We start from the raw sequence: 15631 nt of genomic DNA, 5'->3' as shown, positions 1-15631 counted from the left end.
TTCATCAGTGAACGTCTGAGAACACACTCAAACATTGCAACACATTGTCAATGGCCCCCATAACCCCCTCTTCCTCCTCCTCTCCTCCCCCCACCAGGCACTCGACCCTCCCACTGTCCCCAACACCCCTCCCTCACACCTTCTCATATACCTTATCTTTCCCCCCCTTCACCTTCCCTTCAATTTCTCTCCCTCCACACACACCCTCCCCCACTCTCTTTCAGACCCTCACTCACCCCAACTCCCTCTATGTTCCGCACTCATTCCATCTCTCCTCCTCTCACCATTTGCCCAACTCTCTCTCTCCCCCATTTTCCCTCACTCTTCGAGGAGCTAGTGATTTTGGCAGTACGGGATTTCCTGAAACACGGTCGACCTTTGATATTGGCAAGTGATGTAACTCTCACTCTGGGAGTGCTTGTGGAGAGAGAGAGAGAGAGAGAGAGAGAGAGAGAGAGAGAGAGAGAGAAAGACGAGGATGTTCCAAGTTACTACACCGAGGACTAAAGCTGTTCAATTGTATACTGTAATATACATATACACTGTAATACTGTAATATATGTATATACACAATATATAGGCCTTGTATTTTGATTTATAGGTCATGCTGGTTTTTTAATTTTTGCTTTAGTCTACCATGATTTGTCTCTTCTTACTTATTTTAAGTGTTGATTTTGTATATTGTTAAAGTTGTTTTAATTAAGACCTAGAATACATTTTAATGTTTAGTTTTGTTTGATATTTATGTTATTTATAAGATTTTGGCAAGTATTTTACAATTGTTTTCTATCTTGCGTGTGTTTTATATACATTTTTTGTAAGTGTGTAGTCGTTATTATTAGTGTTATATTAGTGTTGATTGTCCACGTAATAATTATCAAGTTCCACTTCGTTTGATCACTTCACGTAAGTTTAACAGTGTGGTTTGTTTTATTAGTTATTTTATTGTTACTTTTTGAATTAGGTTTTATTATCATTGTGATAGCCATCCAGTTTTATTCTGTTTGAACATTTCAAGTAAGCTTAAGTGTTTTGTTTTATAACCAATGTCGTATGATATTTCTTTAATTGTAATATGTAATTTTGATCAGTATGAGTTCTTTGAGACTTATTTTATTGAGACTTATGTTTTTATGAATACGAGAAGTATGCGAAACGTCATGCTTTTTAAAGTAAAAAATCTGAAACAAGATGTTTGTTATATCAATGGTTTTCCTATTCATTTTCATATTATTATATATATATCATATATGACAGTGTCAGACCACGGAGGAAAATTGAAACAAGAATTTCCTTAAGTACTTTCGTATATTAATACATCTTTAGAAGGAGTCAAATACACACATATAATATATATCGTGTGATTAGGCTTCCCACATGCTGGTGAGTGTGGGATCGACACGACAAGAAAAGAAACAATATTAAATATTATGACAAGTGAATGAACATTGTCTAGGCCACCACCGTCTTGCCCAACTGTTCCAGTACAGCCAAAGCTTTCTTCATATTCGCTTAACTCTTAAAAAACATCGTTTCTCTTCAAATATATTTACATCTACATAACTAAATAAATAAATAAGTAAATATAAATGTATATGAAAAGACACAAGTATGCTGAGGTATTTGTAATGACACAAAATAAACAACACTGCTTTGGAATTCAGACTTTCCCGAGTGTGTAAAATGTTGCATAACATTCCGCCTGAGGGGAGGGGGGGGGGGGGGGGAGGAGGGGGGTTACAGGAAGGGTAAGGGTGTTACAGGGAGAAGGAGGTTACACATAGAGCAAGACGGGGGAGGGGGGATTGTTACAGTGAAATTGAAATTGAAATAAATTTATTGAGGTAAAATACACATAAAGGGATGAGGTAGCTCAAGCTATTCTCACCCCGTTCAGTACATCGTGTTAATACATACATAGACACACATCACAAACAATAAACATATTACCAAACATTCTGAGAGATAAACATATACATTTCCTCCTTTACACTGTTACAGAGAGGGAGAGAGGAGAGTTACAGGGAGGGGAAAGGAGAGTGGGGGATGTTGCATGGAGGTGGGGAAAAGAAACACAGTAATTCCTCTGAAACAAATCAAAACACTGCTTTCTGAGTATTAGTAATGAGTGCAGAGTTGTGGGGTGTTGACCATCAGGCCGGACGACTCAAACAGAAAACGGAACAGTACGTCACTTTTGTGAGTCGATTTCATTTCAAATTACGTCCAAATTTGGGCATAGTGCGCATACGAGCCAAAAGTGACGTTATTTTTAAGAGGACGGGTTGCTGAAGCACCCAGGAGACTCCAGGCCGCTCTGCTGAGCATGGGAGGTTACCTCAGTGTAATTACTGGATGACAACTTCATTCGTCCACCTAGTAAAACCATTTTGACGTATACTCTACCTAAGGCCCAAAATTATCGTTCTACACAATGTTACCGGCTCGCGAAATTAACAAACTGTCCCGTTTTCTGTTTTGGGTCCTCTGGATAAGGCACTTTTAGTACGACCGTTTCTTGACGTTGGGGAGCCTTAGGAGGACGGGCTGGAGAACTACGCTGGTGTGTGTGTACGCAGCTCAGCCTCCTAAATGGAAGTACTTATAGTAACGATTTGCTGGAAACTTCAAATCCTACTGATGTTCTCATAATTATTATTATTATTATAATATTATATAATTATTATTGTATTATATAATTATTATCGGGAAACTGAAAACACAAATGCAGTGGTGTAGTGGTAAGACACTCGCCTGGCGTTCCGCGAGCGCTATGTCAAGGGTTCGTATCCTGGCCGGGGAGGATTTACTGGGCGCAAATCCTTAACTGTAGCCTCTGTTTAACGCAACAGTAAAATGTGTACTTGGATGAAAAAACGATTCTTCGCGGCAGGGGATCGTATTCCAGGGACCATAGGATTAAGGACTTGCCCGAAACGCTACGCGTACTAGTGGCTGTACAAGAATGTAACAACTCTTGTATATATCTAAAAAAAAAAAAAAAAAAAAAAAAAAAAAAAAAAAAAAAAAAAAAAATGAGTGGAGGAACTTCAATGTGTGTCTGTAATCAGGGCTACCTTAATCAGTGGTGGTTACCTTACCTTGCCTTGCGCTGAGTTAACCACCATGTCCCATGTGGTCTAGTGGCTAGGATACCTGGCTTTCACCCAGGAGGCCCGGGTTCGATTCCCGGCATGGGAAGAGTTTTCCTTAGATTATGCTTGGTAAATATGGGTATAAACATCAGAAAGTACAGAAAGTGACCACATTTGGGTCTGTCCTAAACCATTGCAAAGTCGTGTGGATATAATATTGTCAAATTAATTCACAAAGAACTCCAACAAAACTTCACAGATCAGAGACAAATCTGCACTAGCTGACTAGGTAACAAGGTTACCTAGTCAGCTAGGTAACTGTTGACTAGGTAACAGGGTTACCAAGTCAGGGTGTCCTGGTCCCACCCTACCTAGTCTGGGTGTCTTTTACCTTTGCTGACTAGGTAACAGGGTACCGTAAGGTGGTAGTTACCTTGCGATGATTTCTGGCCTCAACGTCACTGCGGCCCGGTCCTCGACCAGGTCTCCTGGTTGCTGGACTGGTCAACCAAGCTGTTTGCTGTGCGCGGCTGCTCGCAGCCTGACGCATAAATCACAGCCTGGTTAATCAGGTATCCAATTCTTGCGTGAAAGTATAATCATAGATGAAATAACTCGTGCAGATTTGTCTTATTATTTTGTCTGTGAATTATTTTGACAATATTATGACCACACGACTTTGCAATGGTTTAGGACAGACCCAAATGTGGTCACTTTCTGTACTTTCTGATGTTTATACCCATATTTACCAAGCATAATCTAAGGAAAACTCTTCCCATGCCGGGAATCGAACCCGGGCCTCCTGGGTGAAAGCCAGGTATCCTAGCCACTAGACCACATGGGACATGGTGGTTACTGTAGAGCAAGGCAAGGTAAGGTAACCACCACTGATTAAGGTAGCCATAATTACAGGGACACCACGAAGTTTCTAAACTCATTTGTGTTTTCAGCTTTGCCCCCTCCGCCTGCCCTCCCTTACCTGGAGAAGACTTTAAAATAATAATAATAATACTCTGCAATAATAATAATAATCTTTACTCTGCAACATACTACAATGAGCTTCCATGACCCTGTCCCCACTTTAACCTGATCGTTAATAACAAGCTTCATCACAACCAAACAATGATCTGAACAGCTGACCGGAAGAGTACTGCAAGAGCTAACTTTTTCTTTTAATATGTGCATATATATTCTATTAAGCCTATAGAACCATAATAATCCTGGCGAACATATGTGTACTCGGAGACACTTCTGTTAGTGTTATTTATTTTATTTATTTAGTTATATATACAAGAGTTCTTATATTCTTAGAACTAGCTCGCATAGCGTTTCGGGGAAGTTTTTAATCCTATGTTCCCCGGAATACGACCCGCCAAATCGTTTAACAACCCATTTTACTGTTGAGTTAAACAGAGGCTACAGTTAAGGATTGACGCCCAGTAAATCCTCCCCGGCCAGGATACGAACCCAGGACAAAGCGCTCGCGGAACGCCAGGCGAGTGTCTTACCAACTACACCACGGGGACTGCTAAATTGTTCCGTTGAGACCAATATATTTCAAAAGTATCATTAAAGCAGGAGATACACGTGTAACTGAGTGCTACAATCTCTCACAGAAGTGACACAATTAAAGTCGCCACCAAAAATAACATTGCGTGTATCATGTTTGAAAAAATACAATACCACTTTAGAGAACAATTCCTCCCTTTCTTTGCTCCTGCGGGTGCCTGAGGGAGCATACACATTAAGCGGAGGAATTATAGTGTCCAGAAAAAAGAAATCTTCGTATATAAAACATTACCATTATTATCCATCTCGGTATTAAGAACCTCTTTGTGGGCTTATTTAGCAATCAATATCATCGTACCACCTTTCAACAGGTTCGTAGCATTTATAGGCTTTCAAAATAATCACGCAGCACGTCAAGTTTCTTAACATCTTGTACATTGTATTCTTGCACTAAAAGTACATCCAATTTATGATATTTAAACAAAGAGGTTAGTTGCACCTGTTTGTTTCTACAATTGAATCCATTAATGTTTAGAGAAGCACAATTAAAATTAATAGGCTTCCCGAATGTCATTTTGAGAAAAAACAAATTACTTTTTATCCATTTTTATCTCACTTGACACTAACGAAGCTGTTTCCTGAGGTGTACATATCCCCATAGTATCAATTTCCAGCTTAAACTATTTCTACCCCCCTCTACTTCAAGTCCCTCAAGGGGCGCACAAATTCAGTGAGTACAAATAGACAAATAACATTACAAGAATCCCATTTAACATTGCAGGTTAATATAGTAAGCACAGCATATAATTGTTACACTCTTGGGGCAAAATTCTTGTAGCTCCTAAGTATCGTGTCTACTTATCATTGTCATCTTTCACATGATCACCACTCACCGGTTGTACTGTGCCCCTGGCTACATTGCGGCAACTCCTCCTTACCTTGGACACTGAATTTCAACGTCAATCACCTGCTCAGTTTTTTCACTGACTTTTAATTTAGCATCACAATCCTTCATACGTTTCAAATCAATACTCTGGGTTATTTTTTTTCCCACGTTTCTTCACATGACCGCTTGCACAACCAGCTTTCACACGACCCTTAGCCCACTCTACCAGACATTACAGAAGAGGGTGTTGTTGTCCGCTGCACAGACATTCCATTGTCACTATCACGCATGGGGTCATCCTCAACATCTAGTTGACAAGCAATTACTTGTTCTATGGGCACCTCCCCAGGCTCAACACAATCTTCAGTATCGCAGCTCTGGGCAGCTGCAGTGACTAAGTTATGGGCGTCCATATGCACATTGGCCTGGCTTACTGCTCCCTCAAGAGGACAGATTACAGCACGTATAGTGTCCTGAGCAGTGTCATCTGCACCTTCCTTATCTGCTTTTATCATACTGACCTAAATCACCTACACCGTCCTCACTCGCACTGGGAGACATTTCCAGAGACGTAATTTAAATTGATGCAAACCGTAACACATCCTCCCCCTCCCCCTTATTTTCTTCTTGTGCTTATAAGCCTGGGAATCTATGCTGGCGCTGCATATTCTGTAGCTGGTCTGACATGCGCTGTTTCAGAACAGCGCATGTCAGACCAGCGTCGCAGGATATTCTGAAACATTTCTCACTATGATTTCTACATGCCATTCTGTGTTTGACAATTTTGCATACTCTGCTGATGTTGTTATACTGATGTGTGCCCTTTTTTTTTTTTTTTTTTTTTTTTTTTTTGAGATATATACAAGAGTTGTTACATTCTTGTAGAGCCACTAGTACGCGTAGCGTTTCGGGCAAGTCCTTAATCCTATGGTCCCTGGAATACGATCCCCTGCCGCGAAGAATCGTTTTTTCATCCAAGTACACATTTTACTGTTGCGTTAAACAGAGGCTACAGTTAAGGAATTGCGCCCAGTAAATCCTCCCCGGCCAGGATACGAACCCATGACATAGCGCTCGCGGAACGCCAGGCGAGTGTCTTACCACTACACCACGGAGACTGTAAATTGTAGTTAATATTGTAGTTAATATTGGCTTATGTCCACTTTCAGGTTCTTACTCTTGTTTTTTTATTAACAAACTTAATAATGTATTCAGTATTGGTCTGTATGCATGGAATGCGAGTCGAGATTACTAGCTTCAAGAAATTACTCGGTCAAGAAGTACAACAATGGTAAAGTTTCTATGCACGAAATACAACACTGTTTTATTTTTAGTTGCGAATTAATGCCACAAAAGTTAAAATATCGAGTCACGTAGTTCATTTTTAACCCGGAAATATAAGTGATATCGACTGAAGGTCAATAAAATTCGCCAGCTGAGACCCCGCAGGCACTGGAGTTCATTCATAACAATAAATCATGGTGCATGTACGTGTTTTGGATATCAATACGCGGCTTTAATACTGTTCTCCACGTGAACTCTCTTACCCAAACCTGCTATCGTATCATCAGGCTATACTCCGCCAGGCTATATAGCCTATTCCCAAAGACGTGTGTGTGTGTGTGTGTGTGTCAATTTTATCGTGCTGTAGTCCCTCTATTTATGTATCTTTCTATTTATCCTTCTTCGATTTATGTTCAATGAAGTTTAACTACCACTTTTTGAATTACAGTGTCCATATTTTTGTATTATAAGTTTGCGAAATTTTAAATCAATAATTATTTTTTTAGCCCCGTTTTCATAAGCAGAGGACTGAGGAGCTCACCGGACCTGAAGCGACCTCCCCCATTGTTTACAGTACCTTGTGAGGGAACGACGCGTCGTCTGACCTTCACAGCTGTAGAACTTCACCAGCCAGCCAGCCTCTGTAAACGAATGTAAAGCTATCACTATCACTATCAAGTGATAGTGTCGTCTCAAAACCCAAGTGAACCAGGAAAATGATCAATTTAGAAGTGAAATTCAAGTTTTATGTGTATGGCCACTGCTCCCGGCCTGACATGTGAGTGAGAACAGTTATTAATAACTCTGACAGTATAAGAACAAGTGGTAAATGTTGTGACTTCATTAAGTGCTGCAAAAGTTATGAATTGCAAACATTCGTTTTCTTGAGGGGGGAGGGAAGATAAATTATTTCGTGTTTGGATTGAAAATCATGCAAAAGAGGAACGTGCTTATTCGCTTCTATATGATGAAGCATATGCTCATTATTTTAGGAGTTACGAGAGTATGGTGTCAGTTAAAGCTCGATAAACTTGATAGCAACTAACGATTGATTTGGGAGCTATAAACGTCATTGAAAACCTGCACAATAACTTAAGAGGACCGATGAAGCAGCCAAAAAATATAAACCTGTAGGATGGAAAAGACAAGACAACAGTCCTGGCACTTTATCTGAGTAAACATTACCTTCAAGCAACATTACCCCTTCACCCCATCATCCCCCACACACCCTCCGCTCCTGTCTGGTGAGTACATCTGTATTCTACTTGTACTTTGTTACCCATTTTATTTTGTGTTTTGTACACTGTGATCCTACTCCCTGGGGAAACGCATCCCTATATTATAACATTGAATTATATCAGCAATCAAATTCAACTTCGTCCTTGTTATATGCTAATTTGGCTGCAATATCAATCATTATGTTGGGTTATATTTATGTGAGATGGTATCCATTCAAAATACATTCTAAAACACCTTATCCTGTGCAACAAGTTATTTATAACTGTTATTATAAAGTGCTTTCAGTCGATCTTTCAGAAGTTTTCAAGTGCTTGAAGAGCAGACTTTGAATCACAGAAAGTTATTCCTCCTGTATTTTTTTAGTGCACTGGTAGGTAGTTGCAGCGCAGCTAGTTCTGTTTGTGAAGAACTCAGCCAGTTGTTTAACCTGACAGTCTGTGTGCAAGTATTGTTTATATAAAACTTACAGGCTGCTGCAGTCCCTCCTGTTGAGGAATGGACTGAGCCGTCGGTGTAGACATAGTGCTCGTGAGATCGTAGGTTTTTGATAGAGGAGGCAGCTGTTTCAAGTGCGACAGCTTTAAGAAGAGCAAGATCCTCATTACCTTTCTTGGTGACGGGTGTGTATGACACTTGAATGGTGCGGTACAAACGAAGAGGGATATCAGTGACATGCAGATTACATATAAAATGAATGTTCTTTGATCAGACTGTAGGAATTTTCACTCGGTGGTGGATGGGGGGAAGGGGGAGGTGGATGAGGGGTGAGGATGGGAGTGGGGAGAGTGGAGTGGGCGGTGGATTCGGGTTGTTGTTGCTGGGTTGCATTATGGAGATGAAAATGTCAAGGTATCGCGGTGAATCCAGTTAATCAGGTATTTTGTGCGGTAATTTTGGTGATAAAACGGAAAGAACATAAAAAGTGGGGATTTTTTTTTTCAGTTTATGTAAATGAATTCATAGAACATCAAGATCAGGTGACCTATTGTGGCAAGCAATATGTATACTCAACTTTTTATAATCTTGCCCCTTGAATGTGGCCATGTTTCTTGAGTGTATCTATGTTGTCTTGAGTAACCAAGATGGCGTATCAGAGCAGGTGCCCAAAGAGGTGTTAATATCCCTCACTCACAGCTGGTACAGGTCTTCCCGCAGCACCACGTTCTCAGAACCTGAAATTAAATGTATTAAAACAATATCAAATATATTGTACACATATAAGTGTGTTTACACGCTGCAGCCAGTTGCTGTGTAGATATCCAAGTACACTAAAACTTGGGAAGTACAAGTGATAGAGGAGTTCTTGTCTCTGTTCATAACTGTTATTCTCATTGTTGTGAGAATAACAAGAGTAGCTAATCACCCATTTACTTAATTACGAACTCATTATGTAACTCAGCACATATAAGCCACCGTCTAGGTGGCTTCACACGTTGGTGAAAGAAGGGAAGGGAACTATCAGGAGAGAGCGCCAAGCCATTACGACTATATAGCAATAGTGAGCTATAGCTATAGTGACTATATAGCTATAGTGAGCTATAGCTATATAATGGTTGTACCATTTAAATGTAAGAAAGCGGGGTGCATAATAAAGAAACTGTTCTACGTTCTGGGATCGTAGTCCTAGGTTCTCAGGTTCGATTCCCGGCCGAGGCAGAAACAAATGGGTAGAGTTTCTTTCACCCTGATGCCTCTGTTAACCTAGCAGTAAATAGGTACCTGGGAGTTAGACAGCTGCTACGGGCTGCTTCCTGGAAATGTGTGTGTGTGTGTGTGTGTGTGTGTGTGTGTGTGTGTGTGTGTGTGTGTGTGTGTGTGTGTGTGTGTGTGTGTGTGTGTTAGAAATACATATACGTGGGAAATATATTAGAGGATAAAGAGATTGGTTAGAAAGGCGGTGCTAATAGCTCGTTTAGCTCGTTTCTGCAGAGAGAAATAGTAAATACTCACATTCACATTCAAATTCAAGTAATTTGTTTGAGGTATAAATACACACAAAAGGATGAGGTATCTGAAGTTATTCTCACCCCGTTCAGTACAACGTGCTCATATATAAATATATATATATATATATATATATATATATATATATATATATATATATATATATATATATATATATATATATATATATATATATATATATATTACGAGACATTCAGCGTGATAAATATATACATTTCTTGCACACTCGCTTACAAGGGCCTCGATGGCGCAGTAGGCAGCGCGTGAGTCTCATAATCTCAAGGTCGTGAGTTCGATCCTCACTCGGGGCAGTTGTTTTCAACGTTAATACATTCGTGACAAGCGGATTTATATAAATTTTGTCTTGTGTACCTACAAATACTCCTCTGCCAGCCCATGGGTAAAATACCTGTGTCGTATTTCAGAGGTATGTTATATAAGTGACAGATATTATTATAGTGGTGGACGGGTGGAACAAGTTAGGCCAGAAGGTGGTGGAGGCCAAAACTGTCAGTAGTTTCAAAGCGTTATACGTCAAAGAGTACTGGGAAGACGGAATACCACAAGTGTATCTCTCATTCTGTAATTTCACTTAGGTAATTTTGTGATATAAAATCTTCACAGACTTAATAACAAAGTTGGGAGTTTGCTGAAAATACTATGCATGCTTTCCCTAGTAAAGAACCTAGCGAGATGATTCTTATTAATTCCTTTACTTAATTACGAACTTATTATGTAACTCGGCATAAGATTTACTAATTGTTGGGCTCGTGAGGAGGGTAATTATAAATATAATTCCCAAATAATATTATAACCACAGGCCGGGTCGAGAGTGCAAATTCACGATTATAACAAAGAATTGGAATCTAAATGCAGAAGAAACGCCTCCTAACGCCTCACACAAAATAAGTCTGAATTATAGATTAGTCACATCATAAAATCTATCTCAGCCAGGCCATGGTAACAAAGGGACATTCATATTGCATATTATATATAAATTAATTAATACAATATCGGTAATAATAAATGATTATAATAATAATGTAAATGTTATCGCAGGAAATAATAATTTCCGAGAAAGGTAAATACACTGTAATCATTTATGCTCCGCACTAGGCTAGGGTAGACTAGGCTAGGGTAGACTAGGCTAAGGTAGACTAGGCTAAGGTAGACTAGGCTAAGGTAGACTAGGCTAGGGTAGACTAGGTTAGAGATCACTGTTAAACTCGACTTATAGCTGCAGGCGAAGAGTCACAATAACGTGGCTAGAAGGTGAAGGGACGACGACGTTTCGGTCCGTCCTGGACCATTCTCAAGTCGATTGTCTATAGCTGTCTACACTTCTCTGTACCTGACCCTGTCCATACCTGTCGACACACTCCACAAACTAGGAGACATAGAAGGTACAAGTGCACTCAGCGTACCCACAACCTTGGTCTAAGGAGAGGGGACTGGCTGGGAATACACGTCGTTCTTGTTAATCCAGCTTGCAAGGCATTCAAGTGTCTCAAATGTCTTCAAGTTGACTTAATCAGTCCCTTTTATAATAGTTCCTTGTTGAAGGTCGTCCAATGCCACTACACCTGTTTAGTTACTGTATGTGTGTGTGTGTGTAGTTTATTTGTGTGTTGCTAAACTGTATCTTATTAAGTATTTAAGCGGTATTATAAGGTAGTGAGTATTATATAAAGGGTTGAGGGGGGCTGGCCGGCGACTAAACTCGTATACTACGCGTTTAGACTCGCACAATGCTTGCATTGTGCTTCACAGAATGTATATAGCCTCTATTGTCCCCACTATTGCAGAGATTATTTTTGTATTTTTATTTTAGTGGCTACACATAGTAGTCTTCCCGACTTGGTGCCATATTTTGAGACTTTAGTGCCAGAGTTACTGTGGGGGAACACTGCATGTTTCACTGACAGTATACAGCCTCAGTGTAGTACTGCGTCTGCTGGAACGCCATCCAGGTGTCTGCTGGAACGCCATCCAGGTGTCTGCTGGAACGCCATCCAGGTGTCTGCTGGAACGCCATCCAGGTGTCTGCTGGAACGCCATCCAGGTGTCTGCTGGAACGCCATGCAGGTGTCTGCTGGAACGACAGTCAGGTGTATGCTGAAACGACAGTCAGGTGTCTGCTGGAACGCCATCCAGGTGTCTGCTGGAACACCATCCAGGTGTCTGCTCTTCACCACCACTGTTCTTAAAAGATTGACTTCACTGTTTCTAATTCAAACACAAACATGTATAAATGTAAAATGTAAATGTATCAGGCTGAGGAGCGGCTGCAGGGTTGTGATGTAGCTCTCGGTCCCCTCTTGATCTGGCTTAGACAATTTACCTAAGGCCATAAAAATGTCGAACAAGAAAATGGAAGCGGCTCGCGAAATTGACAGAATGTCCCGTTTTCTGTTAACGGTTGAGTGGGTGAAACTCACTCACTGTTAGTGAGTGAGTTTCTTCCTCACCCACGTTGAGAAGAACTGATGTACACAACGTTTGTTTGGTGACTAATGTCTGAGAAGTGACTCAACATTATCTGGGCCACTTGACAACTGGGCCTGCACTAAACTTGACTGAGGCTTTATCTTGCCACTACAGCATCACATGAGCCTTACAACCAGATACCCGTCCATGACGGGATTGCCTCGTGTTTGTGCCAAGGATAAAGGTAGCTATTGTACTCCTGTCACCTAAGACTAGAGGCTTGAGAATCTAGGGCCAGATTCACGAAGCAGTTACGCAAGCACTTACGAAACTGTACATCTTTTCTCAATCTTTGGCGGCTTTGTTTACAATTATTAAACAGTTAATGAGCTCCGAAGCAGCAGGAGGCTGTTTACAACAATAACAACAGTTGGTTGGGAAGTTTTTATGCTTGTAAACTGTTTAATAAATGTAACCAAAGCCGTCAAAGATTGAGGAAAGATATACACTAGCAACATTTAAGTTTGTTTTTTAGCTTTATTTTTTTTCCCGACTGTTATAGAGTGAATAATACAAAATTCGATCTAATTCCTTAGTTTCTGTGTTTAGTGCATGTCTGCTATCCTCTATACGTAGTTCTCTATACTTTATCCATGTTTCCCTAGTAGCCTAGTTCACTTTAAGCGAATTCCCTCCTCTCATTCGTTGTTTCCCCTTCCCGTTCTCTCCCACATTGGACTTGACTGGAATAGTCCTTCCTCACCTTGCTGTGGGCCGGACTTGACTGGAATAGTCCTTCCTCACCTTGCTGTGGGCCGGACTTGACTGTAATAGTCCTTCCTCACCTTGCTGTGGGCGCCTCTCACCTCTCTCCTTCCTCAATGTGTTTCTTGGTCTATCCAACTCCCTAAGTGGTGGGGGTGGTGGTATCTAGTTATATACCTGGCTTAGTGATGGTTGAGTGGTGGTGGTGATGGGGGCGTCACCTGCAGCTATACACCTGGCACCAGGCCAGGCCAGGCTGGGGAATTACACTCTCTCTGATAACCGTATCACACATGATGACATATTGGCTCACCAAGAGCGTTCTGGCGCCGCGGCCACTGGTCACTGCGTCACCCGTGGTGTAACTCACCCCGGGACACTGGTCACTGCGTCACCCTTGGTGTAACTCACCCACGGGCCACTGGTCACTGCGTCACCCTTGGTGTAACTCACCCCTGGTCACTGGTCACTGCGTCACCCTTGGTGTAACTCACCCACGGGCCACTGGTCACTGCGTCACCCTTGGTGTAACTCACCCGTGGTCATCGCGTCACCCTTGGTGTAACTCATCTCGGGCGGGTCACTGCGTCACCCTTGGTGTAACTCACCTCGGGACACTGATCACTGCGTCACCCTTGGTGTAACTCACCCCAGGACACTGGTCACTGCGTCACCCTTGGTGTAACTCACCCCGGGACACTGGTCACTGCGTCACCCTTGGTGTAACTCAACCACGGGCCACTGGTCACTGCGTCACCCTTGGTGTAACTCACCCCGGGACACTGGTCACTGCGTCACCCTTGGTGTAACTCACCCCGGGACACTGGTCACTACGTCACCCTTGGTGTAACTCACCCACGGGCCACTGGTCACTGCGTCACCCTTGGTGTAACTCACCCCGGGACACTGGTCACTGCGTCACCCTTGGTGTAACTCACCCCGGGACACTGGTCACTGCGTCACCCTTGGTGTAACTCACCCACGGGCCACTGGTCACTGCGTCACCCTTGGTGTAACTCACCCCGGGACACTGGTCACTGCGTCACCCTTGGTGTAACTCACCCCGGGACACTGGTCACTGCGTCACCCTTGGTGTAACTCACCCCGGGACACTGGTCACTGCGTCACCCTTGGTGTAACTCACCCCGGGCAACTGGTCACGGCGTCACCCTTGGTACTCACCTAGTTGTACTCACCTAGTTGTGTTTGCGGGGGTTGAGCTCTGGCTCTTTGGTCCCGCCTCTCAACCGTCAATCAACAGGTGTACAGATTCCTGAGCCTATCGGGCTCTGTCATATCTACACTTGAAACTGTGTATGGAGTCAGCCTCCACCACATCACCCCCTAATGCATTCCATTTGTCAACCACTCTGAATGTAACTCACCCCGGGTCACTGCGTCACCCTTGGTGTAACTCACCCCGGGTCACTGGTCACTGCGTCACCCTTGGTGTAACTCACCCCGGGTCACTGGTCACTGCGTCACCTTTGATGTAACTCACCCCGGGTCACTGGTCACTGCGTCACCCTTGGTGTAACTCACCCCGGGTCACTGGTCACTGCGTCACCTTTGATGTAACTCACCTGAAGTACCTCACCTACATCTTGCTTCATCGTCCAGATAAAAGGAAAAATTGATTTTTAGATATTTAATTTGAAAGCATTTGTCGAAAGAGGCTTCTGGCAATCTCAGTTTCCTGTCTTTATTAATAATTTTTATTTTTATATCCACAAGAAACTCTATTTTATTAGTTACATTTGAGCTTTATGCGATTCTAGTCGGACAACTATATTTGTAAATGTAATTTACAAAATGAATTTTGTAAAAATTCGCCGACGATAGCACAGACTCGACAACAATACTGCAGAGTTCTCAAAAAAATATTTAGTATTTTGTTTTATTTTGCTTTTAAAATATAAAACATAATGAGATTAATTTAATACAATTATTGGAAAGTACACACAAAGTTATGTAATTGTTTAACACTATTAATGGTTGTATTTCATATTTCATACCACGAGAATCAGACACACAGGATATTTGCGGCGCCAGGCTGTCAGCCCATAGCATTTCTAAGTCACACCTTATAAGTGTTAATTGTTCACAGGCTGAGTAGAGGTCAGGTCGCATTAGGTAACCTTGCTCTCTGCTAAGTTGATAATTGCAGACGGTGGCTGTGCTCTCTCCATTAAACAAGCCGCTGTGTAGTTGGTGGGTAGCCTACCACGCGGAGTTTAGCTCCAGGTTCCTCCCCTTAAATACCCGTGGAACTGTACATTTGAGATACATATACAGATACTGTAGATACAAACAGGGAGAGAGAAGCCTCGCTAGTTTTTTTTGTATTATTTTCTACCACAGACGTGGCCACACATTTACAATACTAATCAGCATATATATTTTCTGTCCTCTATGGACAGGGTAAGAGATCAGTTAAACATATAATTCATATAATTCAGGG

General features: G+C 41.8%; 1 long non-coding RNA gene and 3 other non-coding genes across 4 annotated transcripts; 2 read left to right on the top strand and 2 right to left on the bottom strand.

Moving 5' to 3' along the window:
• The first annotated feature begins 3129 nt into the window (after positions 1–3129).
• TRNAE-UUC (transfer RNA glutamic acid (anticodon UUC)) lies at positions 3130–3201 on the top strand. Its single transcript has one exon. It is a non-coding gene; the product is annotated as a tRNA-Glu (tRNA).
• A 666-nt stretch (positions 3202–3867) lies between these two features.
• Positions 3868–3939, bottom strand: TRNAE-UUC (transfer RNA glutamic acid (anticodon UUC)). Its single transcript has one exon. It is a non-coding gene; the product is annotated as a tRNA-Glu (tRNA).
• An 89-nt stretch (positions 3940–4028) lies between these two features.
• On the bottom strand, positions 4029–13338 carry LOC123754299 (uncharacterized). The gene is made up of 3 exons (XR_006772371.2): positions 13169–13338; positions 9026–9185; positions 4029–7415 (listed from the first exon to the last, which is right to left on the bottom strand). It is a non-coding gene; the product is annotated as an uncharacterized lncRNA (long non-coding RNA).
• On the top strand, positions 10217–10289 carry TRNAM-CAU (transfer RNA methionine (anticodon CAU)). The gene has a single exon. It is a non-coding gene; the product is annotated as a tRNA-Met (tRNA).
• Positions 13339–15631: the final 2293 nt, after the last annotated feature.

The sequence above is a fragment of the Procambarus clarkii genome, chromosome 18 (assembly GCF_040958095.1).
Source record: "Procambarus clarkii isolate CNS0578487 chromosome 18, FALCON_Pclarkii_2.0, whole genome shotgun sequence".
Lineage (NCBI taxonomy): Eukaryota > Metazoa > Arthropoda > Malacostraca > Decapoda > Cambaridae > Procambarus > Procambarus clarkii.
This window is presented reverse-complemented; position numbering and strand designations above follow the sequence as displayed.